Source organism: Pseudophryne corroboree, chromosome 3 (genome assembly GCF_028390025.1).
Source record: "Pseudophryne corroboree isolate aPseCor3 chromosome 3, aPseCor3.hap2, whole genome shotgun sequence".
Classification (NCBI taxonomy): Eukaryota; Metazoa; Chordata; class Amphibia; order Anura; family Myobatrachidae; genus Pseudophryne; species Pseudophryne corroboree.
In genome coordinates this window covers 497,916,096-497,940,162 of record NC_086446.1, presented here as the reverse complement: position 1 = coordinate 497,940,162, position 24,067 = coordinate 497,916,096, and the positions used below count along the sequence as shown (strand labels likewise).

At 43.8% G+C, this 24,067-nt stretch overlaps 1 long non-coding RNA gene across 2 annotated transcripts in view; it reads right to left on the bottom strand.

Moving 5' to 3' along the window:
- LOC135057944 (uncharacterized) overlaps positions 1-24,067 on the bottom strand; it is a 31,575-nt gene that overhangs the window by 5,148 nt on the left and 2,360 nt on the right. For both annotated transcript variants that reach the window (XR_010244482.1, XR_010244481.1), the window contains exons 2-3: positions 9,359-9,433; positions 9,101-9,165 (exon numbers count right to left, since the gene is read on the bottom strand). This is a non-coding gene — a long non-coding RNA (uncharacterized LOC135057944). The remainder of the gene's footprint in view (positions 1-9,100; positions 9,166-9,358; positions 9,434-24,067) is intronic.

The following is a 24,067-nucleotide window of genomic DNA, read 5'->3' as shown; positions in this document are numbered from 1 at the left end:
GGGAAAAAGGAACAAAAAAGTTAGTATTGGGTGTATGCTATAGGCCGCCTGGTATCAACGCATCTGATGATGAATTGTTACTAAAGCAAATTGTAAAAGCAGCAGGAGTAGGAGACATAGTAGTGGTGGGAGATTTTAACTATCCAGAGATAAACTGGAAAAACGATTCATGTGATACTGCTAGGGGCAGTATGTTTTTAAACACACTAAATGATAACTACCTAGTCCAACTAATTGAGGAACCAACTAGGTACAATGCAATCTTAGACCTGGTATTAACAAACAATCAGGATTTGGTATCGGGTATTATAGTAGGGGAACCCATAGGAAACAGCGACCACAATATGGTCACATTCAATATCAGTTTCTACAAACAGCCCTATACTGGCTCAACTAGGACTTTAAACTTTAGCAAAGCCAACTTTGAAATGATGAGGGTATTTTTCAGGGATATTGAATGGGAAGGTTTGTTTTTAGGAAAAAATACTACGGAGAAATGGGAGGTACTAAAATTCCTGCTAGCTAAAAATACACTCAAATATATTCCTATGAGTAGCAAAAAAGGGAATAAAAATCATAAACCGATGTGGCTTAACAAAAAGATTAAGGAACTTATGGGCAAGAAAAGGCGAGCATTTAAAAAATACAAATCTGACGGGGATGCAGAGTCATTTCAGCAATATAAGGAATGTAACAAAAATTGCAAAAAGGAAATAAGAGCGGCTAAAGTAGAAACTGAAAAACTAGTAGCAAAGGAAAGCAAAGCGAATCCCAAAAAATTCTTTAAATACATTAATAGCAAGAGATTAAAAAAGGAGAGTATAGGCCCTTTGAAAGACAAGTTGGGAGTCTTAAGCAAAAATGATAATGACATAGCGGACACACTAAATGAGTTTTTTTCAATAGTATTCACTAGAGAGGACCCAATTCAGGGACTGACACACAATCTCAATAATGACAATATCACACTGATAGGTACTTATTTAAGCGAGGAAGTAGTCTGTGACCGATTAAAACATTTAAAGATTAATAAATCACCAGGGCCCGATGGTATTCATCCAAGGGTTCTAATGGAGCTTCACTCTGAACTGGCAAAACCACTATCTTTGATCTTTGAGGATTCAGTTATATCAGGTATGGTTCCCAAAGACTGGCGTATAGCGGAAGTAGTGCCTATATTCAAAAAGGGAAGTAAAGCTGAACCAGGTAATTATAGACCAGTTAGTCTTACATCTATAGTGGGGAAAGTATTGGAAGGTATTCTAAGAGATAGTATTCAGAAGTTCCTTGAAACCAATAAGGTCATTAAAAGGAATCAACATGGGTTTATGAAGGACAGATCCTGTCAAACCAACTTACTTGGCTTTTATGAAACAGTAAGCGCAAACCTAGATCAGGGTAAAGACGTGGATGTAATCTTTTTAGACTTTGCCAAAGCGTTAGATACTGTACCACACATGAGACTTATATACAAGCTACAAGAATCAGGGCTAGGAAGCACAATATGCACTTGGGTCAAAAACTGGTTAGATAATAGGAAGCAGCGCGTTGTGGTTAATGGATCTTTTTCAACTTGGACTGAAGTGCTAAGTGGTGTGCCGCAAGGCTCAGTATTAGGACCGCTATTGTTCAATATTTTCATTAACGACCTAACAGAAGGTCTAGAGAGCATGGTGTCAATTTTTGCAGATGATAGGCTATAAATACAGAGGAGGATGCCGAGTCTCTTCAGAACGACTTAGTTAAATTAGAAGCATGGGCAGCCAAATGGAGAATGCGCTTCAACACAGACAAGTGTAAGGTAATGCACTGTGGTAACAAGAACAAAAATTACACCTACCTACTAAATGGGGTAAAATTAGGGGATTCTGTACTGGAAAAGGACTTAGGTGTCCTCATAGATAGCAAGCTAAGAAGTAGTATCCAAAGTAGGACTGCAGCAAAGAAGGCTAATAAGATATTAGCATGCATAAAACGGGGTATTGATGCTAGGGACGAGAGTATTATACTCCCGTTATATAAATCACTAGTGAGGCCGCACCTTGAATACTGTGTACAGTTCTGGGCACCGTACTACAAAAAGGATATCCTGGAGCTTGAAAAGGTACAGAGGAGGGCGACCAAACTAATTAAGGGCATGTAGACGATGGAATACAAGGAAAGGCTTGAAAGACTAGGCTTGTTTACATTGGAAAAGCGGAGACTAAGAGGGGATATGATCAACATCTACAAATATATAAGGGGACAATACACAGAGCTTGCGTGGGACCTGTTTTTGGTTAGATCAACACAGAGGACTCGTGGACACTCGCTCAGGTTAGAGGAGAGGAGATTCCGCACAATACGGCGTAAAGGCTTTTTCACGGTAAGGACAATACATGTTTGGAATTCCCTGCCCGAGGGAGTTGCAATGGCGGAATCTGTCAACACCTTTAAGAATGGGTTAGATAAATTCCTATTGGAAAAGGATATCCAGGGGTATGGTGCATAGTCATGCATTATAGTTACTATAAATAGGGATAAAATGCAATGGCTGACAGCAGCAGTCAGAAATTTTAGTCAAATCATCATGCATAGGAGACCACAAATAGGTTGAACTCGATGGACAATTGTCTTTTTTCAACCTCAGATACTATGTTACTATGTTACTATATCAACAAGTCAGTGTCTATATTGTGAATGTTGATATGTTGAATATTGTCATTGTGATTGTTGACATTCAGACCATGTATCTGTGGGGCAGAGGTATGGTATCTATGGTGCAGGTGTATTAACCTGGAGAAGGCATAAGGAAGTGATAAACCAGTGATATGTGGAAGGTGATAAAGACAGCAGTCAATCAGATCCTAACTGTTAATTTACATATTGTAGCTGATTGGCTGGTACCTTTATCACCTTGCACATGTCACTAGTTTATCACTTCCTTATGCCTTCTCCAGGTTAATACATTTGCCCCTATATTATGACTGTCGACTTATAAGTTATAACTACATACTGTTTAACATCAACAGATAGAAATATGCATAAATGTACATCAATTCTGGCTTCTAAAGAACTGTATGCACAAAAGACTCTTGTATACCAATTATCTCAGTGGGCTGAGTAGAACCTTCTGCTAAACAATGGTTTAAATTACCTTTGCTTAAATTTTGGCAGCCAAGGCCATGCTTAAATATAATTATGAGGAGTACACTGGTTGGGTCCTTTAACAATAGAATAGTCACAGTCCACAATGCAGCCATGCTACTTACTGTAACTTCAGACAACAGGGTCTAATGCAATAAGTAGAGATGTGCACCGGAAATTTTTCGGGTTTTGTGTTTTGGTTTTGGGTTCGGTTCCGTGGCCGTGTTTTGGGTTCGAACGCGTTTTGGCAAAACCTCACCGAATTTTTTTTGTCGGATTCGGGTGTGTTTTGGATTCGGGTGTTTTTTTCAAAAAACCCTAAAAAAACAGCTTAAATCATAGAATTTGGGGGTCATTTTGATCCCAAAGTATTATTAACCTCAATAACCATAATTTCCACTCATTTTCAGTCTATTCTGAACACCTCACACCTCACAATATTATTTTTAGTCCTAAAATTTGCACCGAGGTCGCTGGATGACTAAGCTCAGCGACCCAAGTGGCCGACACAAACACCTGGCCCATCTAGGAGTGGCACTGCAGTGTCACGCAGGATGGCCCTTCCAAAAAACACTCCCCAAAAAGCACATGACGCAAAGAAAAAAAAGAGGCGCAATGAGGTAGCTGTGTGACTAAGATAAGTGACCCTAGTGGCCGACACAAACACCTGGCCCATCTAGGAGTGTCACTGCAGTGTCACGCAGGATGGCCCTTCCAAAAAACACTCCCCAAACAGCACACGACGCAAAGAAAAATGAAAGAAAAAAGAGGTGCAAGATGGAATTGTCCTTGGGCCCTCCCACCCACCCTTATGTTGTATAAACAGGACATGCACACTTTAACCAACCCATCATTTCAGTGACAGGGTCTGCCACACGACTGTGACTGAAATGACGGGTTGGTTTGGACCCCCACCAAAAAAGAAGCAATTAATCTCTCCTTGCACAAACTGGCTCTACAGAGGCAAGATGTCCACCTCATCATCATCCTCCGATTCATCACCGTGTACATCCCCCTCCTCACAGATTATCAATTCGTCCCCACTGGAATCCACCATCACAGCTCCCTGTGTACTTTGTGGAGGCAATTGCTGCTGGTGAATGTCTCCATGGAGGAATTGATTATAATTAATTTTAATGAACATCATCTTCTCCACATTTTCTGGAAGTAACCTCGTACGCCGATTGCTGACAAGGTGAGCGGCGGCACTAAACACTCTTTCGGAGTACACACTTGTGGGAGGGCAACTTAGGTAGAATAAAGCCAGTTTGTGCAAGGGCCTCCAAATTGTCTCTTTTTCCTGCCAGTATACGTACGGACTGTCTGACGTGCCTACTTGGATGTGGTCACTCATATAATCCTCCACCATTCTTTCAATGGTGAGAGAATCATATGCAGTGACAGTAGACGACATGTCCGTAATCGTTGTCAGGTCCTTCAGTCCGGACCAGATGTCAGCATCAGCAGTCGCTCCAGACTGCCCTGCATCACCGCCAGCGGGTGGGCTCGGAATTCTGAGCCTTTTCCTCGCACCCCCAGTTGCGGGAGAATGTGAAGGAGGAGATGTTGACAGGTCGTGTTCCGCTTGACTTGACAATTTTCTCACCAGCAGTTCTTTGAACCCCTGCAGACTTGTGTCTGCCGGAAAGAGAGATACAACGTAGGTTTTAAATCTAGGATCGAGCACGGTGGCCAAAATGTAGTGCTCTGATTTCAACAGATTGACCAACCGTGAATCCTTGTTAAGCGAATTAAGGGCTCCATCCACAAGTCCCACATGCCTAGCGGAATCGCTCAGTGTTAGCTCCTCCTTCAATGTCTCCAGCTTCTTCTGCAAAAGCCTGATGAGGGGAATGACCTGACTCAGGCTGGCAGTGTCTGAACTGAATTCACGTGTGGCAAGTTCAAAAGGTTTCAGAACCTTGCACAACGTTGAAATCATTCTCCACTGCGCTTGAGACAGGTGCATTCCACCTCCTATATCGTGGTCAGTTGTATAGGCTTGAATGGCCTTTTGCTGCTCCTCCAACCTCTGAAGCATATAGAGGGTTGAATTCCACCTCGTTACCACTTCTTGCTTCAGATGATGGCAGGGCAGGTTCAGGCGTTTTTGGTGTTGCTCCGGTCTTCTGTACATGGTGCCTGTACGCCGAAAGTGTCCCGCAATTCTTCTGGCCACCGACAGCATCTCTTGCACGCCCCTCTCGTTTTTTAAATAATTCTGCACCACCATATTCAAGGTATGTGCAAAACATGGGACGTGCTGGAATTTGCCCATATTTAATGCACACACAATATTGCTGGCGTTGTCCGATGCCACAAATCCACAGGAGAGTCCAATTGGGGTAAGCCATTCTGCGATGATCTTCCTCAGTTGCCGTAAGAGGTTTTCAGCTGTGTGCGTATTCTGGAAAGTGGTGATACAAAGCGTAGCCTGCCTAGGAAAGAGTTGGCGTTTGCGAGATGCTGCTACTGGTGCCGCCGCTGCTGTTCTTGCGGCGGGAGTCAATACATCTACCCAGTGGGCTGTCACAGTCATATAGTCCTGAGTCTGCCCTGCTCCACTGGTCCACATGTCCGTGGTTAAGTGGACATTGGGTACAACTGCATTTTTTAGGACACTGGTGAGTCTTTTTCTGAGGTCTGTGTACATTTTCGGTATCGCCTGCCTAGAGAAATGGAACCTAGATGGTATTTGGTACCGGGGACACAGTACCTCAATCAAGTCTATAGTTGGCTCTGCAGTAATGATGGATACCGGAACCACGTTTCTCACCGCCCAGGATGCCAAGGCCTCAGTTATCCGCTTTGCAGCAGGATGACTGCTGTGATATTTCATCTTCCTTGCAAAGGACTGTTGGACAGTCAATTGCTTGGTGGAAGTAGTAAAAGTCGTCTTACGACTTCCCCTCTGGGATGACCATCGACTCCCAGCAGCAACAACAGCAGCGCCAGCAGCAGTAGGCGTTACACGCAAGGATGCATCGGAGGAATCCCAGGCAGGAGAGGACTCGTCAGAATTTCCAGTGACATGGCCTGCAGGACTATTGGCATTCCTGGGGAAGGAGGAAATTGACACTGAGGGAGTTGGTGGGGTGGTTTGCGTGAGCTTGGTTACAAGAGGAAGGGATTTACTGGTCAGTGGACTGCTTCCGCTGTCACCCAAAGTTTTTGAACTTGTCACTGACTTATGATGAATGCGCTGCAGGTGACGTATAAGGGAGGATGTTCCGAGGTGGTTAACGTCCTTACCCCTACTTATTACAGCTTGACAAAGGCAACACACGGCTTGACACCTGTTGTCCGCATTTCTGTTGAAATACTTCCACACCGAAGAGCTGATTTTTTTGGTATTTTCACCAGGCATGTCAATGGCCATATTCCTCCCACGGACAACAGGTGTCTCCCCGGGTGCCTGACTTAAACAAACCACCTCACCATCAGAATCCTCCTTGTCAATTTCCTCCCCAGCGCCAGCAACACCCATATCCTCCTCATCCTGGTGTACTTCAACACTGACATCTTCAATCTGACTATCAGGAACTGGACTGCGGGTGCTCCTTCCAGCACTTGCAGGGGGCGTGCAAATGGTGGAAGGCGCATGCTCTTCACGTCCAGTGTTGGGAAGGTCAGGCATCGCAACCGACACAATTGGACTCTCCTTGTGGATTTGTGATTTCGAAGAACGCACAGTTCTTTGCTGTGCTTTTGCCAGCTTAAGTCTTTTAATTTTTCTAGCGAGAGGCTGAGTGCTTCCATCCTCATGTGAAGCTGAACCACTAGCCATGAAAATAGGCCAGGGCCTCAGCCGTTCCTTGCCACTCCGTGTGGTAAATGGCATATTGGCAGGTTTACGCTTCTCCTCCGACGATTTTATTTTAGATTTTTGAGTCCTTTTTTTACTGATATTTTGTGTTTTGGATTTTACATGCTCTGTACTATGACATTGGGCATCGGCCTTGGCAGACGACGTTGATGGAATTTCATCGTCTCGGCCATGACTAGTGGCAGCAGCTTCAGCACGAGGTGGAAGTGGATCTTGATCTTTCCCTATTTTTGGAACCTCAACATTTTTGTTCTCCATATTTTAATAGGCACAACTAAAAGGCACCTCAGGTAAACAATGGAGATGGATGGATACTAGTATACTTATGGATGACGAGTGACTGACGACACAGAGGTAGCTACAGCCGTGGACTACCGTACTGCGTCTGCTAGTATAGAGATGATAATGATATAAAAAATATATATATATCACTACTGCAGGTATATATAATATAATGACGGACCTGCTGGACACTGTCAGCAGACTCCTAAACTACTAGTATGAAGAAGATAGAAAAAATAACCCCACCACAGGTAGGTATACAATTATGGACGAGCACTGACGACACAGAGGTAGCCACAGCCGTGGACTACCGTACTGCGTCTGCTAATATAGAGATGATAAAGATGATAGAGATGAACAAAAAAAAATATAACACTACTGCAGGTAAATATTTATATAATATAATGAATGACGGACCTGCTGGACACTGTCAGCAGAATGCGTTTATAGAATAAAAAAAAAAAACACCACAGGAGTGTTTAACTTTTTCAGGCAGACAATATACTGGTGGTCACTGGTCAGTCACACTGGCAGCAAAAGTGTGCACTGTACTCCTGCTATAACTGCACCCCAGTCTCCCCCACAATTCAGCTGTGTGAGCAGTGAGCACTCAGCACAGTCAGATATACATATAGATGATATTATCATGCAGCACACTGAGGCTGAGCACAGATATGGTATGTGACTGTGTATCGTTTTTTTTCAGGCAGAGAACGGATTATATTAAATAATAAATAAAACTGGTGGTGGTCAGTCACTAGTAACTATCAGCAAAACTCTGCACTCTGAGTACTCCTAATGCTCCCCAAAATTACTTAGTAATCAACTCAAGTGTCTCTATCTATTCTAACGGAGAGGACGCCAGCCACGTCCTCTCCCTATCAATCTCAATGCACGTGTGAAAATGGCGGCGACGCGCGGCTCCTTATATAGAATCCGAGTCTCGCGATAGAATACGAGCCTCGCGAGAATCCGACAGCGGGATGATGACGTTCGGGCGCGCTCGGGTTAGCCGAGCAAGGCGGGAAGATCCGAGTCTGCCTCGGACCCGTGTAAAAAGGCTGAAGTTCGGGGGGGTTCGGATTCCGAGGAACCGAACCCACTCATCTCTAGCAATAAGGCAGGCTATCACTCACAAATGTTAGTGTGATTTCACCAATTCAGATGACTGGATGCAACTCTCTCTCAGTTATAGCAAAGTGTATTGGTTAATAACAGTGTCTATGTGACTCTTGCAACATATTCTGTACATCTGTGTAAATATTTGTAAGTCTTTGGAGGGTATTCAATTGTTTTATCATACCCGATATCCTGTCTAAAGTGACAAGAGATCGCAGAGCAATATATTTAATTGTTCCTTTTTATAATGCCTATCACATCCATTAGAGTCGGGTTTAGGCATGCAAAGCACTTAAACCTAAACTAATAGGTGTGAGCATGAAAAGTTCCGCTTAGGCACCCAAACGGCTCTTTATGTTCATCTCATCTCACTACCCCCGGGGGCTGAGCTGCCAGGTAAATAATAAAGAAATATATTATTGTATAATTTCTTTGTATTGTTCTGTGCACGCTACCTACCCCAGTATGCTTAGTTTTCCCAATGCAAGTGCATAAAAGCTGTCTAACTCCACACAGTGTGAGCTGAATAGTGCGTTTAAATAAGAAAAAGGATAAAAATATATACGTATTGTTGTATCATTTGTTTGAACTATTGTGTGCACTCTGCCTACCCTAGTATTCTGTACCCCAGTGCACATGCATAAAAGTGGTCTGATTCCACACAGTGTGAGCTGAGCTGCCAGTTAAAAGAAAAAAGAACTATATTGTTGTATAATTTGCTTGTACTATTCTGTGTACTCTACCAACCCGAATACGCTGTACCCCTGTGCTCATGCGTAAAAGCGGTCTGACTCCACACAGGGTGAGAAGAGCTGCCAGTTAAAGAAAGAAAACAATTGTATAATTTGTTTGTATTGTTCTGTGCACTATACCTACCCCTGTACACGCTATAGCCAATGTGTGTGCACAAACCCAGTCTGACTCCTCACAGTGTGGGCCGAGCTGCCAGCGAAGACAAAAATGTATTTTATAATTTGTTTGTACTGTTCTGTGCACTCTATTTACCTCTGTACACTCTCTATTCCCAGTGAGCAAGCACAAACCCAGTCTGACTCCTCACATAGTGGAATGAGCTGCCATCTAAACAAATAAAAAAAATATTAATGTATAATTTGTGCTGTTCTGTGCACTCTACCTATCCTAGTACACGCTCTATTTCCAGTGCATATACATAAACTTGGTCTGACTCCATAGTGTGAGCTAAGTTGCGAGTCAAAACAAGAAAGAATAAAAAAATATATTGTATAATTTGTTTGTAGTGTTCTGTACACTCTACCTACCCCAGTACGCTGTACCCCAGTGCTCATGCGTAAAAAATGTCTGACTCCACACAGTGTGACCTGAGCTGCCAGTAAAAAATATCTACAAGTTGTGCTCATAAGTTTACATACCCTAGCAGAATTTGTGATTTTCTGGCCATTTGTCAGAGAATATGAATGATAACTCACAAACTTTTCTTTCACTCATGGTTAGTGGTTCGGTGATGCCATTTATTGTCAAACAACTGTGTTTACTCTTTTTAAATCATAATGACAACAGAAACTACCCAAATGACCCTGATCAAAAGTTTACATACCCTGGAGATTTTGGCCTGATAACATGCACACAAGTTCACAGAAATGGGTTTGAATGGCTACTAAAGGCAACCATCCTCACCTGTGATCTGTTTGCTTGTAATCAGGGTGTGTGTATAAAAGGTCAGTGAGTATCTGGACTCCTGAAAGACCCTTGCATCTTTCATCCAGTGCTGCACTGACATGTCTGGATTCTGAGTCATGGGGAAAGCAAAAGAATGGTCAAAGGATCTGCAGGAAAAGGTAATTGAACTGTATAAAACAGGAAAGGGATATAAAAAGATATCCAAGCAATTGAGAATGCCAATCAGCAGTGTTCAAACTCTAATTAAGAAGTGGAAAATGAGGGATTCTGTGGAAACCAAATCACGGTCAGGTAGACCAACAAAAATTTCAGCGACAACTGCCAGGAAAATTGTTCGGGATGCAAAGAAAAATCCACAGATAACTTCAGCTGAAATACAGGACTCTCTGAAAAAAAAGTGGTGTGGTTTTTTTCAAGATGCACAATAAGGAGGCATTTGAAGAAAAATGGGCTGCATGGTCGAGTCGCCAGAAGAAAGCCATTACTATGCAAATGCCACAAAGCATCCCGCTTATACAATACTCCTAACAGTACAGAGACAAGCCTCAATACTTCTGGAACAAAGTAATTTGGAGTGATGAGACCAAAATTGAACTTTTTGGCCACAACCATAAACGTTACATTTGGAGAGGAGTCAACAAGACCTATGATGAAAGGTACACCATTCCTACTGTGAAACACGGAGGTGGATCGCTGATGTTTTGGGGATGTGTGAGCTACAAAGGCACTGGAAACTTGGTCAAAATTGATGGCAAGATGAATGCAGCATGTTATCAGAAAATACTGGTGGAAAATTTGCACTCATCAGCCCGGAAGCTGCGCATGGGACGTACTTGGACATTCCAACATGACAATGATCCAAAACACAAGGCCAAGTCGACCTCTCATTGGCTACAGCAGAATAAAGTGAAGGTTCTGGAGTGGCCATCTCAGTCTCCTGACCTCAATATCATTGAGCCACTCTGGGGAGATCTCAAACGTGCAGTTCATGCAAGACAGCCCAAGAATTTACAGGAACTGGAGGCATTTTGCCAAGAAGAATGGGCAGCTTTACAATCTGAGGAAATAAAGCGTCTCATCCACAACTACCACAAAAGACTTCAAGCTGTCATTGATGTTAAAGGGGGCAATACACGGTATTAAGAACTGGGGTATGTAAACTTTTGATCAGGGTCATTTGGGTAGTTTCTGTTGTCATTATGATTTAAAGAGTAAACACAGTTGTTTGACAATAAATGGCATCACCCAACCACTAACCATGAGTGAAAGAAAAGTTTGTGAGTTATCATTCATATTCTCTGACAAATGCAAATTCTGCTAGGGTATGTACTTATGAGCACAAATTATATATATATATATATATATATATAAAATAGATAATAGATGAGCGGGTTCGGTTCCTCGAGATCCGTCCCCCCCGAATTTCACCTATTTTACACGGTTCCGAGGCAGCCTCGGATCTTCCCGCCTTGCTCGGTTAACCCGAGCGCGCCCGAACGTCATCATCCCGCTGTCGTATTCTCGCGAGATTCGTATTCTATATAGGAGCTGCGCGTCGCCGCCATTTTCACTCGTGCTTTGGAGAGGATAGCGAGAGGACGTGGCTGCGTTCTCTCAGTTTCTGTGTTCACTGTTCAGTGTGCTGCAAATATCTGTGCTCAGTGTGCTGCAAATATCTGTGCTCAGTGTGCTGCAAATATCTGTGCTCAGTGTGCTGCAAATATCTGTGCTCAGTGTGCTGCAAATATCTGTGCTCAGTGTGCTGCAAATATCTGTGCTCAGTGTGCTGCAAATATATACGTACTCTGCCTGAAAACGCTCCATATCTGTGCTGCATTGTAGGAGGACAGTATATATATATATATATATATATATATATATATATATATATATATAGCAGTACGGTACAGTAGTCCATTGCTCTACCTGTGTCATCAAGTATACAATCCATACCTGTGCTGCATTGTAGTTGTGCGCAGTATATAGTTGGAGGACAGTGCAGAATTTTGCTGACCACCAGTATATATATATATATATATATATATATATATATATATATATATATATATATATATATATATAGCAGTACGGTACAGTAGGCCATTGCTATTGGTATATTACTGGCATATAATTCCACACATTAAAAGATGGAGAACAAAAATGTGGAGGGAGGCTGGCCACTTGGGTTGCTTAGCTTAGCCATCCAGCGACCTTGGTGCACCTCTTTTTTTCTTTGCATCATGTGCTGTTTGGGGACTATTTTATTAAGTGCCATCCTGTCTGACACTGCAGTGCCACTCCTAGATGGGCCAGGTGTTTGTGCTGGCCACTTGGGTCGCTTAGCTTAGTCATCTAGCGACCTCGGTGCAAATTTTAGGACTAAAAATAATATTGTGAGGTGTTCAGAATAGACTGGAAATGAGTGAAAATTATGGTTATTGAAGTTAATAATACTATGGGATCAAAATAACCCCAAAATTCTATGATTTAAGCTGTTTTTGAAAAAAACCCACCAGAATCCAACAAAAAAATTTCAGGGAGGTTTTGTCAAAACGCGTCCGAATCCAAAACCCGAAAAATTTCCGGTGCACATACATACATACATACATACATACATACATACATACATACATACACATACATTATATATATATATATATATATATATATACACATACACATATTTTTGTTTTCAAATTTGTTTGTACTGTTCTGTGCATTCTGCCTACCCCAGTGTGCTCTGTATACCCTGTGCATGTGCATAAAAGTGGTTTGACTGCCAGTTAAAAAAATAAAATATATATTGTTGTATAATTTGTTTGTACTGTTCTGTGCACTCCACCTACTTCAGTTCCCTCTGTACCACAGTGTGCTTTGTTCACCTCAAGTAAGCCCTGTGACTCCATGCAGTTTGAGCCAAGCTGCCAGTTAAAAATGGATAACAATCAGTTTAGAAAAGAGCAGTAGCAGGACAGTATACTGTACTATCACTGCAGCTGCTGCAAACAGTCATGATGATGATACTGTGCATCTAAAGCCATTGCTCAAGAGCATTGAGGGCTTAAGTCAGGGCATCTGAAATCAAAATATCAATATTTTACAGGGGTAAAGACAACAAAAACACCCTCTATTAAATGGAAAGTTTAGTGCAGAAAAACATTATATTGGCAACATGTCATTCACCACATGCAGTGGCAAGGAAAAGCTCAGGCCTTGGGCTTTATTTATGAGTGGTGGTTCAGAAACTGTCAGTGAGGCCTATTCTTTAGCCTCTCATGACAAGGCAACACCTTTTCACTCTGAGTCTAGAAGAGTTGTCAAAAACATGAAACCCCTGATGCAGTAGAACAAGCTGTGTTCATAAACAGAAATGTCACAAATTTCTGAGGAGAGTCTTAGGGCCAGATTCAAATGATATCGCACCAACTATCTCCTGTCTAAAGTAACCCGTTTGGGCGCCCAAACGGGTCTCTTCCCACGCATTTCAGCTCACTACCTCAGTGGGTAGCGAGGTGAAATGAAGTTGACATGACCATTGGCAGTAACATTAGAATACCGCCGACGGGCGCTATAGGGAATTAGGAACATTTGAATCCTGCCCTAACTGTGTCCAGGAGTGCTATGTGTGAACCTGACCTTTCTGATACTGTATAATCGTAGAAAAAACCTCCTTCCACTATTTCTACACCCTCTACAATTGTGTGGATGAGCAGCACAAGTCAACATGCTGACATAGAGGGATATTTGCGTAGCTGATGGTGATAATGAGGATGTTGCTGATGAAGATGTGGTTTGCTTTGTGTAAGTCAGACACCAGGGTGTTATTATACATTGTAGTTTAAGCCCATACAGCTTCTTTATAACGTGTGTATATATATATATATATATATATATATATATATATATATATATATATATATAGTGTAATTTTGATAACTTGTTATAATGAATTCTTAATTTAGTTCTGCAGTTCTCAACAACAAAGGCTAGATGCATCATCACTTGGAAAGTGATAAAATGGAGAGTGAAAAAGTACCAGCCAATCAGCTCCTAACTTCCATGTCACAGGCTGTGTTTGGAAAATGGCAGTTAGGAGCTGATTGGCTGGTACTTTTTCACTCTCCATTTTATCACTTTCCAAGCGATGATGTATCTAACCCTTATGCTTATCTTGTTTATGTCCGCCCCACACTGCTCACTAGCGCTGTATTTTGGGCCACAATGCTGTGATTCACAGACAATGAAGAGACATAGGTTAAAAACTGGGAAGTCTTACTACACTCTTGGAAAACCAGAAGAGCTCCCCAACATTCAGTTGCCTCTTGGGGCCAGTATGCAGTATGCATTAGCAGTGCAAAACGGAGTGTAATTATATTATGGTGGAGAGGGACATTAGGTGTTTCTTGCTATGCAGAGAGGTGCACACCCATTTACACCATACTTGCCTACTCTCTCAGAAAGGCCGGGAGGCTCACGAAAATCCCCCCGTAGGTAAGTGGGCAAGTCTCCCGCATCCTGTTCCCACCGCCGCCCCCCTCCCGCTCACCGCGACATCCCGTCACACAGGAAAAGCGAGCAGTAATTTGGGCATTGTAAAGCAGGGAGCGGGGCTACTGTGACGCAATCGCATCACCACACACTAGAGATGAGCGCCTGAAATTTTTCGGGTTTTGTGTTTTGGTTTTGGGTTCGGTTCCGCGGCCGTGTTTTGGGTTCGAACGCGTTTTGGCAAAACCTCACCGAATTATTTTTGTCGGATTCGGGTGTGTTTTGGATTCGGGTGTTTTTTTCCAAAAACACTAAAAAACAGCTTAAATCATAGAATTTGGGGGTCATTTTGATCCCAAAGTATTATTAACCTCAAAAACCATAATTTACACTCATTTTCAGTCTATTCTGAATACCTCACACCTCACAATATTATTTTTAGTCCTAAAATTTGCACCGAGGTCGCTGTGTGAGTAAGATAAGCGACCCTAGTGGCCGACACAAACACCGGGCCCATCTAGGAGTGGCACTGCAGTGTCACGCAGGATGTCCCTTCCAAAAAACCCTCCCCAAACAGCACATGACGCAAAGAAAAAAAGAGGCGCAATGAGGTAGCTGTGTGAGTAAGATTAGCGACCCTAGTGGCCGACACAAACACCGGGCCCATCTAGGAGTGGCACTGCAGTGTCACGCAGGATGGCCCTTCCAAAAAACCCTCCCCAAACAGCACATGACGCAAAGAAAAAAAGAGGCGCAATGAGGTAGCTGTGTGAGTAAGATTAGCGACCCTAGTGGCCGACACAAACACCGGGCCCATCTAGGAGTGGCACTGCAGTGTCACGCAGGATGGCCCTTCCAAAAAACCCTCCCCAAACAGCACATGACGCAAAGAAAAAAAGAGGCGCAATGAGGTAGCTGTGTGAGTAAGATTAGCGACCCTAGTGGCCGACACAAACACCGGGCCCATCTAGGAGTGGCACTGCAGTGTCACGCAGGATGTCCCTTCCAAAAAACCCTCCCCAATCAGCACATGATGCAAAGAAAAAGAAAAGAAAAAAAAGAGGTGCAAGATGGAATTATCCTTGGGCCCTCCCACCCACCCTTATGTTGTATAAACAAAACAGGACATGCACACTTTAACCAACCCATCATTTCAGTGACAGGGTCTGCCACACGACTGTGACTGATATGACGGGTTGGTTTGGACCCCCCCCAAAAAAGAAGCAATTAATCTCTCCTTGCACAAACTGGCTCTACAGAGGCAAGATGTCCACCTCATCTTCACCCTCCGATATATCACCGTGTACATCCCCCTCCTCACAGATTATCAATTCGTCCCCACTGGAATCCACCATCTCAGCTCCCTGTGTACTTTGTGGAGGCAATTGCTGCTGGTCAATGTCTCCGCGGAGGAATTGATTATAATTCATTTTAATGAACATCATCTTCTCCACATTTTCTGGATGTAACCTCGTACGCCGATTGCTGACAAGGTGAGCGGCGGCACTAAACACTCTTTCGGAGTACACACTTGTGGGAGGGCAACTTAGGTAGAATAAAGCCAGTTTGTGCAAGGGCCTCCAAATTGCCTCTTTTTCCTGCCAGTATAAGTACGGACTGTGTGACGTGCCTACTTGGATGCGGTCACTCATATAATCCTCCACCATTCTATCAATGTTGAGAGAATCATATGCAGTGACAGTAGACGACATGTCCGTAATCGTTGGCAGGTCCTTCAGTCCGGACCAGATGTCAGCATCAGCAGTCGCTCCAGACTGCCCTGCATCACCGCCAGCGGGTGGGCTCGGAATTCTGAGCCTTTTCCTCGCACCCCCAGTTGCGGGAGAATGTGAAGGAGGAGATGTTGACAGGTCGCGTTCCGCTTGACTTGACAATTTTGTCACCAGCAGGTCTTTCAACCCCAGCAGACCTGTGTCTGCCGGAAAGAGAGATCCAAGGTAGGCTTTAAATCTAGGATCGAGCACGGTGGCCAAAATGTAGTGCTCTGATTTCAACAGATTGACCACCCGTGAATCCTTGTTAAGCGAATTAAGGGCTGCATCCACAAGTCCCACATGCCTAGCGGAATCGCTCCGTGTTAGCTCCTTCTTCAATGCCTCCAGCTTCTTCTGCAAAAGCCTGATGAGGGGAATGACCTGACTCAGGCTGGCAGTGTCTGAACTGACTTCACGTGTGGCAAGTTCAAAGGGCATCAGAACCTTGCACAACGTTGAAATCATTCTCCACTGCACTTGAGACAGGTGCATTCCATCTCCTATATCGTGCTCAATTGTATAGGCTTGAATGGCCTTTTGCTGCTCCTCCAACCTCTGAAGCATATAGAGGGTTGAATTCCACCTCGTTACCACTTCTTGCTTCAGATGATGGCAGGGCAGGTTCAGTAGTTTTTGGTGGTGCTCCAGTCTTCTGTACGTGGTGCCTGTACGCCGAAAGTGTCCCGCAATTTTTCTGGCCACCGACAGCATCTCTTGCACGCCCCTGTCGTTTTTTAAAAAATTCTGCACCACCAAATTCAAGGTATGTGCAAAACATGGGACGTGCTGGAATTTGCCCATATTTAATGCACACACAATATTGCTGGCGTTGTCCGATGCCACAAATCCACAGGAGAGTCCAATTGGGGTAAGCCATTCCGCGATGATCTTCCTCAGTTGCCGTAAGAGGTTTTCAGCTGTGTGCGTATTCTGGAAAGCGGTGATACAAAGCGTAGCCTGCCTAGGAAAGAGTTGGCGTTTGCGAGATGCTGCTACTGGTGCCGCCGCTGCTGTTCTTGCGGCGGGAGTCCATACATCTACCCAGTGGGCTGTCACAGTCATATAGTCCTGACCCTGCCCTGCTCCACTTGTCCACATGTCCGTGGTTAAGTGGACATTGGGTACAACTGCATTTTTTAGGACACTGGTGAGTCTTTTTCTGACGTCCGTGTACATTCTCGGTATCGCCTGCCTAGAGAAGTGGAACCTAGATGGTATTTGGTAACGGGGGCACACTGCCTCAATAAATTGTCTAGTTCCCTGTGAACTAACGGCGGATACCGGACGCACGTCTAACACCAACATAGTTGTCAAGGACTCAGTTATCCGCTTTGCAGTAGGATGACTGCTGTGATATTTCATCTTCCTCGCAAAGGACTGTTGAACAGTCAATTGCTTACTGGAAGTAGTACAAGTGGGCTTACGACTTCCCCTCTGGGATGACCATCGACTCCCAGCGGCAACAACAGCAGCGCCAGCAGCAGTAGGCGTTACACGCAAGGATGCATCGGAGGAATCTCAGGCAGGAGAGGACTCGTCAGACTTGCCAGTGACATGGCCTGCAGGACTATTGGCATTCCTGGGGAAGGAGGAAATTGACACTGAGGGAGTTGGTGGGGTGGTTTGCGTGAGCTTGGTTACAAGAGGAAGGGATTTACTGGTCAGTGGACTGCTTCCGCTGTCACCCAAAGTTTTTGAACTTGTCACTGACTTATTATGAATGCGCTGCAGGTGACGTATAAGGGAGGATGTTCCGAGGTGGTTAACGTCCTTACCCCTACTTATTACAGCTTGACAAAGGGAACACACGGCTTGACACCTGTTGTCCGCATTTCTGGTGAAATACCTCCACACCGAAGAGCTGATTTTTTTGGTATTTTCACCTGGCATGTCAACGGCCATATTCCTCCCACGGACAACAGGTGTCTCCCCGGGTGCCTGACTTAAACAAACCACCTCACCATCAGAATCCTTCTGGTCAATTTCCTCCCCAGCGCCAGCAACACCCATATCCTCCTCATCCTGGTGTACTTCAACACTGACATCTTCAATCTGACTATCAGGAACTGGACTGCGGGTGCTCCTTCCAGCACTTGCAGGGGGCATGCAAATAGTGGAAGGCGCATGCTCTTCACGTCCAGTGTTGGGAAGGTCAGGCATCGCAACCGACACAATTGGACTCTCCTTGTGGATTTGGGATTTCAAAGAACGCACAGTTCTTTGCGGTGCTTTTGCCAGCTTGAGTCTTTTCAGTTTTCTAGCGAGAGGCTGAGTGCTTCCATCCTCATGTGAAGCTGAACCACTAGCCATGAACATAGGCCAGGGCCTCAGCCGTTCCTTGCCACTCCGTGTGGTAAATGGCATATTGGCAAGTTTACGCTTCTCCTCCGACAATTTTATTTTAGGTTTTGGAGTCCTTTTTTTTCTGATATTTGGTGTTTTGGATTTGACATGCTCTGTACTATGACATTGGGCATCGGCCTTGGCAGACGACGTTGCTGGCATTTCATCGTCTCGGCCATGACTAGTGGCAGCAGCTTCAGCACGAGGTGGAAGTGGATCTTGATCTTTCCCTAATTTTGGAACCTCAACTTTTTTGTTCTCCATATTTTATAGGCAGAACTAAAAGGCACCTCAGGTAAACAATGGAGATGGATGGATTGGATACTAGTATACAATTATGGACGGACTGCCACGGTTAGGTGGTATAAAAAAACCACGGTTAGGTGGTATATATTGCAATACAATTATGGATGGACGGACTGCCTGCCGAGTGCCGACACAGAGGTAGCCACAGCCGTGAACTACCGCACTGTACACTGGTTGATAAAGAGATAGTAGTATACTCGTAACAACTAGTATGACTGACTATGACGGTATAAAGAATGAAAAAAAAACCACGGTTAGGTGGTATATATTGTAATACAATTATGGATGGACGGACTGCCTGCCGAGTTCCGACACAGAGGTAGCCACAGCCGTGAACTACCGCACTGTACACTGGTTGATAAAGAGATAGTAGTATACTCGTAACAACTAGTATGACTGACTATGACGGTATAAAGAATGAAAAAAAAACCACGGTTAGGTGGTATATATTATAATACAATTATGGATGGACGGACTGCCTGCCGACTGCCGACACAGAGGTAGCCACAGCCGTGAACTACCGCACTGTACACTGGTTGATAAAGAGATAGTAGTATACTCGTAACAACTAGTATGACACTATGACGGTATAAAGAATGAAAAAAAAAACACGGTTAGGTGGTATATATTATAATACAATTATGGATGGACGGACTGCCTGCCGACTGCCGACACAGAGGTAGCCACAGCCGTGAACTACCGCACTGTACACTGGTTGATAAAGAGATAGTAGTATACTCGTAACAACTAGTATGACTGACTATGACGGTATAAAGAATGAAAAAAAAACCACGGTTAGGTGGTATATATTATAATACAATTATGGATGGACGGACTGCCTGCCGACTGCCGACACAGAGGTAGCCACAGCCGTGAACTACCGCACTGTACACTGGTTGATAAAGAGATAGTAGTATACTCGTAACAACTAGTATGACACTATGACGGTATAAAGAATGAAAAAAAAACCACGGTTAGGTGGTATATATTATAATAATACAATTATGGATGGACGGACTGCCTGCCGACTGCCGACACAGAGGTAGCCACAGCCGTGAACTACCGCACTGTACACTGGTTGATAAAGAGATAGTAGTATACTCGTAACAACTAGTATGACACTATGACGGTATAAAGAATGAAAAAAAAACCACGGTTAGGTGGTATATATTATAATACAATTATGGATGGACTGACTGCCTGCCGACTGCCGACACAGAGGTAGCCACAGCCGTGAACTACCGCACTGTACACTGGTTGATAAAGAGATAGTAGTATACTCGTAACAACTAGTATGACACTATGACGGTATAAAGAATGAAAAAAAAACCACGGTTAGGTGGTATATATTATAATACAATTATGGATGGACGGACTGCCTGCCGAGTGCCGACACAGAGGTAGCCACAGCCGTGAACTACCGCACTGTACACTGGTTGATAAAGAGATAGTAGTATACTCGTAACAACTAGTATGACTGACTATGACGGTATAAAGAATGAAAAAAAAACCACGGTTAGGTGGTATATATTATAATACAATTATGGATGGACGGACTGCCTGCCGACTGCCGACACAGAGGTAGCCACAGCCGTGAACTACCGCACTGTACACTGGTTGATAAAGAGATAGTAGTATACTCGTAACAACTAGTATGACACTATGACGGTATAAAGAATGAAAAAAAAACCACGGTTAGGTGGTATATATTATAATACAATTATGGATGGACGGGCTGCCTGCCGACTGCCGACACAGAGGTAGCCACAGCCGTGAACTACCGCACTGTACACTGGTTGATAAAGAGATAGTAGTATACTCGTAACAACTAGTATGACACTATGACGGTATAAAGAATGAAAAAAAAACCACGGTTAGGTGGTATATATTATAATAATACAATTATGGATGGACGGACTGCCTGCCGACTGCCGACACAGAGGTAGCCACAGCCGTGAACTACCGCACTGTACACTGGTTGATAAAGAGATAGTAGTATACTCGTAACAACTAGTATGACTATGACGACGGTATAAAGAAAGAAAAAAAAATACCACGGTTAGGTGGTATATATTATAATACAATTATGGATGGACGGACTGCCTGCCGAGTGCCGACTGCCGACACAGAGGTAGCCACAGCCGTGAACTACCGCACTGTACTGTGTCTGCTGCTAATATAGACTGGTTGATAAAGAGATAGTATACAACAATATACTACTATACTGGTGGTCAGGCACTGGTCACCACTAGTCACACTGGCAGTGGCACTCCTGCAGCAAAAGTGTGCACTGTTTAATTTTAAATTAATATAATATTATGTACTCCTGGCTCCTGCTATAACAACCTGCAGTGCTCCCCAGTCTCCCCCACAATTATTATAAGCTTTTATACATTGATGTGCAGCACACTGGGCTGAGCTGAGTGCACACAGACTGAGTCACACTGTGTGACTGCTGTGTATCGTTTTTTTCAGGCAGAGAACGGATATAGCAGAGAACGGATATATTAAATAAAAGTTAACTTAACAACAACTGCACTGGTCACTGTGGTAAACTCTGTCTGCACAATCTCTCTCTTCTAATCTATTCTAATGGAGAGGACGCCAGCCACGTCCTCTCCCTATCAATCTCAATGCACGTGTGAAAATGGCGGCGACGCGCGGCTCCTTATATAGAATCCGAGTCTCGCGAGAATCCGACAGCGTCATGATGACGTTCGGGCGCGCTCGGGTTAACCGAGCAAGGCGGGAAGATCCGAGTCGCTCGGACCCGTGAAAAAAAAAGTGAAGTTCGTGCGGGTTCGGATTCAAAGAAACCGAACCCGCTCATCTCTACCACACACCCATACCGCCTCCTCCACGCCCCCCCTCCAGTGTGACCTGGCTGCTCCCTCCCTCCCGGAGCAGCCAAAAGTAGGCAAGTATGATTTACACGAACCAGTATTTAAGGGTAAAAAGTAAAATATAGTGGTATGAGATTTTACATAGCTCCCAAGATGTACTTCTACGTTATAGGATCATCCCCAGGAGCAAAGAGTAGGGGGTAGATTTACTAACGCTTCTAAAACAGACGAGTGATGGTGTTGCCCATAGCAACCAATCAGATTATAGTTATTTTCTAGAATGCAAAAGACAAATGATAGAATCTGATTGGTTGCCATGGGCAACACCACCACGTTTAATTTTTTGAAGCGTTAGTAAATCTACTCTTAGGCATGCAACTTTGATGTCCAAAGATGTAAAAAAAAGTTATTTGTGCTGTTCTTCATGCGCATTGTGAGTGAGTCATGACATCCTTTATTTTTATAGACAATATTTTTTAATTTAGCAAATAATCTTATTCTGGTGTCTGAATCACAGATAAACAAAGTGAATTATTAAAAGAGAACAAGACACAGACTCTGGGATTTGAGCAAGTCACTGATTATCATTGTTATTGAGTAACCACTGACCAGCACCTTACGGGTCATGATTATTACTGTATCTGTTATGCTCAACACTGATGATTTGCTCAGTCTGACAGGACACCACACGCCACTTATTGATCTAAAGTTCTAAACAAGGATGCCGACAAGCTGCTGAAAACACGAAATGCCTGCAACTGCTGTGAAAAGGGCTGACATTACTTTTATGGATACACTATACACTCACCATACCTATGCATTTCTACAGCTGTACAACAGAATTAAGCCTTTACATTCCAGTAGGTGGAGATGTTCCTCCATTCCTTGTTCTGCTCTGAATTCCACTTCCTTCAGGATGAAACCCAGACTGCAGAAATGTAAAAGTTGACTAATATTTTTTTTTATTTCCCTTGGGGATACACAAGACTTTCTTCTTGTGTACATTTGGCTGGCTGGATACAGAGTTCCTTTGGTGTCTGTCACATATATGTATAATAAATTGTGGCACATATTGTTTTCATTTTGTACACTGCATTACTTCACTTTGCAGTAAGTGAATTTCAGCTACAGATGCTGGTTATGGGTACTACTTGCACATTTCCCTACAGTGCAGAGAGAAAGAAAGAAAGAAAGAAAGAAAGAAAGAAAGAAAGAAAGAAAGAAAGAAAGAAAGAAAGAGCAGACAGAGGCCAGGATAGTACAGAACTAATTCAGGGTGCCAACCGCAGTGTAACATGGCAATAGGTGTATCATGGGTATTATTTTATAAATTCGATGTGGCAACAGGTACTGTAATTATTTTTGAGCAATCTAAAACACACATTTTAGATTTATAGACTGTGTTTAGATAGTAATATGTAATTATAATGCCCCATCCCTAGCGTTTGATTTATTTAATTAGAACATTCCACACCTTGGGAAACTTAGATGCAGTGGCGTCATTAGGGGGGTGCGGTGTCATCCCCTTCCGTGGGGTGACACAAAAAATGCCGACTTCCCCTTAGTGACAGGAGCTGGGTGCTGCACGGTGACATTACATGCAGCATTCAGCTCCTGTCACAGTGTAGGAGTCGGCAGTGCAGCCAGACAGGCTTTAGGCTAGGAGCAGCCCAGCATCTCCAGAGTGATAAAACGGTGGTCAGGTCATGAGCCATCGCCTCCTTTTCAGGGGATTTCCAGATCACCAGGTGTCAGTACTGGCACCTGTGACGCCTCTGCTTAGATGTAGACTATACACAGAGAGAGAACAGGTGCCGGTGCACTATACAAACATTACTATGCTACTATTTTGCAGTTTAGTGGGGTCCCGTCACGGGACCCCACTATACTGCAGGTCCCTAACAATCTTGGGGTTCAAGTGTTTTGGGATAATACAGGTGCATGTACAGATACCATACATGATCAGAAGAGTACCCCCTCCCTGCCCCCCCCCCCCCCCCCAGCATTCTTCTGAGCAGGTGTGTGGTACGGATGGACATTGAAGGGTTAACCATCAATGGTCTCCATCAATGGATTGAAAGCAAAGACTGGAAACCATGAAGGATTTGAACCATTGAAAGCAATACCTCATGTGGCATACATGGTGAGAGCATCATGATGGGGGCTGGCCTAAAACAGTAAGCCATTTGGGATAGGATTGAGTGGGGCACTGGGGGCAGGGCTATGTGCAGTGCCACCTGCACCAGGAGAAAGAAAAAACTATAACTGCATGCATGCCATTGATGGTTGAGAACCATCAG